Raw genomic sequence first — 4,803 nt, forward strand, 5'->3', positions numbered from 1 at the left:
TGTAGTGCTTGTATCTCTCTGTAGAGGCCCGTCGGGGCAGCGTGCTGAGCGGGCAGCGGCGCCCTGAGTAGGGGGCAGAGCTAGGCTGAGGAGGGGCCTATAAAAGCGGCTGCCCATTCAGGCAGCGGCACAGTAGCCAGCGAGCAGCGGCACAGGAGCCAGCGAACAGGGGCGTTGGCGTGGGAGAGTTCCCATTGGAGGAGCAGGTATTTGGATTTGCATCTGTCTTTGTGGATAAGCATCTGTCTTTGTAGTGCTTGTATCTCTCTCTACAGGCCCGTCGGGGCAGCGTGCTGAGCGGGCAGCGGCGCCCTGAGTAGGGGGCGGAGCTAGGCTGAGGAGGGGCCTATAAAAGCGGCCGCTCTGCCTGGCAGCCGCACAGGAGCCAGCGAGCAGCGGCACAGGAGCCAGTGAACAGGGGCATTTGCATGGGAGAGTTCCCATTGGAGGAGCAGGTATTTGCATTTGCATCATTTTATGGATTAGCCTCTGTCTTTGTAGTCCTTGTATCTCTCTGTAGAGGCCCGTCGGGGCAGACTGCTGAGCGGGCAGCGGCGCCCTGAGTAGTGGGCGGAGCTAGGCTGAGGAGGGGCCTATAAAAGCGGCTGCCCATTCAGGCAGCGGCACAGGAGCCAGCGAACAGGGGCGTTTGCGTGGGAGAGTTCCCATTGGAGGAGCAGGTATTTGGATTTGCATCTGTCTTTGTGGATAAGCATCTGTCTTTACATAACAACATAAGAACATAAGAAAGGCCGTACCGGGTCAGACCAAAGGTCCATCTAGCCCAGTATCTGTCTACCGACAGTGGCCAATGCCAGGTGCCCCTGAGGGAGTGAACCTAAAAGGCAACGATCAAGTGATCTCTCTCCTGCCATCCATCTCCATCCTCTGACGAACAGAGGCTAGGGACTCCATTCTTACCCATCCTGGCTAATAGCCATTTATGGACTTAGCCACCATGAATTTATCCAGTCCCCTTTTAAACATTGTTATAGTCCTAGCCTTCACAACCTCCTCAGGTAAGGAGTTCCACAAGTTGACTGTGCGCTGCGTGAAGAAGAACTTCCTTTTATTTGTTTTAAACCTGCTGCCTATTAATTTCATTTGGTGACCCCTAGTTCTTGTATTATGGGAATAAGTAAATAACTTTTCCTTATCCACTTTCTCAACATCACTCATGATTTTATATACCTCTATCATGTCCCCCCTTAGTCTTCTCTTTTCCAAACTGAAGAGTCCTAGCCTCTTTAATCTTTCCTCATATGGGACCCTCTCTAAACCCCTAATCATTTTAGTTGCTCTTTTCTGAACCTTTTCTAGTGCTAGAATATCTTTTTTGAGGTGAGGAGACCACATCTGTACACAGTATTCGAGATGTGGGCGTACCATCGATTTATATAAGGGCAATAATATATTCTCAGTCTTATTCTCTATCCCCTTTTTAATGATTCCTAACATCCTGTTTGCTTTTTTGACCGCCTCTGCACACTGCGTGGACATCTTCAGAGAACTATCCACGATAACTCCAAGATCTTTTTCCTGACTCGTTGTAGCTAAATTAGCCCCCATCATGTTGTATGTATAGTTGGGGTTATTTTTTCCAATGTGCATTACTTTACATTTATCCACATTAAATTTCATTTGCCATTTTGTTGCCCAATCACTTAGTTTTGTGAGATCTTTTTGAAGTTCTTCACAATCTGCTTTGGTCTTAACTATCTTGAGTAGTTTAGTATCATCTGCAAACTTTGCCACCTCACTGTTTACCCCTTTCTCCAGATCATTTATGAATAAATTGAATAGGATTGGTCCTAGGACTGACCCTTGGGGAACACCACTAGTTACCCCTCTCCATTCTGAGAATTTACCATTAATTCCTACCCTTTGTTCCCTGTCCATTAACCAGTTCTCAATCCATGAAAGGACCTTTCCTTTTATCCCATGACAGCTTAATTTACGTAAGAGCCTTTGGTGAGGGACCTTGTCAAAGGCTTTCTGGAAATCTAAGTACACTATGTCCACCGGATCCCCCTTGTCCACATGTTTGTTGACCCCTTCAAAGAACTCTAATAGATTAGTAAGACACAATTTCCCTTTACAGAAACCATGTTGACTATCGCTCAAGAGTTTATGTTTTTCTATGTGTCTGACAATTTTATTCTTTACTATTGTTTCAACTAATTTGCCCGGTACCGACGTTAGACTTACCGGTCTGTAATTGCCGGGATCACCCCTAGAGCCCTTTTTAAATATTGGCGTTACATTAGCTAACTTCCAGTCATTGGGTACCGAAGCCGATTTAAAGGACAGGTTACAAACCTTAGTTAATAGTTCCGCAACTTCACATTTGAGTTCTTTCAGAACTCTTGGGTGAATGCCATCTGGTCCCGGTGACTTGTTAATGTTGAGTTTATCAATTAATTCCAAAACCTCCTCTAGTGACACTTCAATGTGTGACAGTTCCTCAGATTTGTCACCTACAAAAGCCAGCTCAGGTTTGGGAATCTCCCTAACATCCTCAGCCGTGAAGACTGAAGCAAAGAATCCATTTAGTTTCTCCGCAATGACTTTATCATCTTTAAGCGCTCCTTTTGAATTTTGATCATCAAGGGGCCCCACTGGTTGTTTAGCAGGCTTCCTGCTTCTGATGTACTTAAAAAACATTTTGTTATTACCTTTGGAGTTTTTGGCTAGCCGTTCTTCAAACTCCTCTTTGGCTTTTCTTATTACACTCTTGCACTTAAGTTGGCAGTGTTTGTGCTCCTTTCTATTTGCCTCACTAGGATTTGACTTCCACTTTTTAAAGGAAGTCTTTTTATCTCTCATTGCTTCTTTTACATGGTTGTTAAGCCACGGTGGCTCTTTTTTAGTTCTCTTACTGTTTTTCTTAATTTGGGGTATACATTGAAGTTGGGCCTCTATTATGGTGTCTTTAAAAAGGGCCCACGCAACTTGCAGGGATTTCACTTTAGTCACTGTACCTTTTAACTTTTGTCTAACTAACCCCCTCATTTTTGTATAGTTCCCCCTTTTGAAATTAAAGGCCACAGTGTTGGGCAGTTGAGATGTTCTTCCCCTCACAGGGATGTTGAATGCTATTGTATTATGGTCACTATTTCCAAGCGGTCCTGCTATAGTTACCTCTTGGACCAACTCCTGTGCTCCACTCAAGATTAAATCTAGAGTCGCCTCTCCCCGTGTGGGTTCCCGTACCAGCTGCTCCATGAAGCAGTCATTTAAAGTATCGAGAAATTTTATCTCGGCATTTCGTCCTGAAGTGAAATGTTCCCAGTCAATATGGGGATAATTGAAATCCCCCACTATTATTGGGTTCTTAATTTTGATAGCCTCTCTAATTTCCCTTAGCATTTCATCATCACTATTACTGTCCTGGTCAGGTGGTCGATAATAGATCCCTACTGTTATATTTTTACTAGAGCATGAAATTTCTATCCATAGAGACTCTATGGAACCTGTGGATTCGCTTAAGATTTTTACTTCATTTGAATCTACACTTTCTTTAACATATAGTGCCACTCCTCCCCCTGCACGGCCTGTTCTGTCCTTCCGATATATTTTGTACCCCGGAATGATTGTGTCCCATTGATTGCTCTCAGTCCACCAGGTTTCTGTGATGCCCATTATATCTATATCCTCCTTTATCACAAGACACTCTAGTTCACCCATCTTATTATTTAGACTTCTGGCATTTGTGTACAAGCACTTTAAAAACTTGTCCCTGTTTATTAGCCTACCTTTTTCTGATGTGCCAGATTCTTTTTTATGTGACTGTTTATCATCTGATCCAGCCCTTACATTATACTTCTCATTCCTCTGCTCCTGACTATAACCTGGAGATTCTCTATCATCAGACTCTCCCCTAAGAGAAGTCTGAGTCCGATCCACACTCTCCTCTGCAGCAGTCAGCTTTCCCCCATCTCCTAGTTTAAAAACTGCTCTACAACCTTTTTAATGTTTAGTGCCAGCAGTCTGGTTCCACTTTGGTTTAGGTGGAGCCCATCTCTCCTGTATAGGCTCCTCCCATCCCAGAAGTTTCCCCAGTTCCTAATGAACGTGAACCCCTCCTCTCTACACCATCGTCTCATCCACGCATTGAGACTCTGAAGCTCTGCCTGCCTACCTGGCCCTGCGCGTGGAACTGGGAGCATTTCTGAAAATGCCACCATAGAGGTCCTGGATTTCAGTCTCTTCCCTAGCAGCCTAAATTTGGCTTCCAGGACATCTCTCCTACCCTTCCCTATGTCATTGGTACCTACATGTACCACGACCACCGGCTCCTCCCCAGCACTACACATAAGTCTATCTAGATGCCTCGAGAGATCCGCAACCTTCGCACCAGGCAGGCAAGTCACCATACGGTTCTCCCGGTCATCACAGACCCAGCTGTCTACATTTCTAATAATCGAATCTCCCATTACTAACACCTGCCTTTTCCTAGAAACTCGAGTTCCCTCCCCTGGAGAGGCAACCTCAGTGCGAGAGGTAACCCCAGCACCATCTGGAAGGAGGGTCCCAACTACGGGAAGGTTTCCCTCTGCTCCCATTGACTGCTCTACTTCCCTGAGCCCTTCTTCCTCCTCAACAGCACAGGAGCTGTCTAAGCGGAGGTGGGACAATTCTACAGTGTCCCGGAAAGCCTCATCAACATACCTCTCTGCCTCTCTCACCTCCTCCAGTTCCGCCACCCTGGCCTCCAAAGTCCGTACATGGTCTCTGAGGGCCAGGAGCTCCTTGCACCGACTGCACACATACGCCACCCGCCCACAGGGCAGGTAATCATAC

This window comes from Mauremys mutica, unplaced genomic scaffold (assembly GCF_020497125.1).
Source record: "Mauremys mutica isolate MM-2020 ecotype Southern unplaced genomic scaffold, ASM2049712v1 Super-Scaffold_100280, whole genome shotgun sequence".
In the NCBI taxonomy this organism is placed as follows: domain Eukaryota; kingdom Metazoa; phylum Chordata; order Testudines; family Geoemydidae; genus Mauremys; species Mauremys mutica.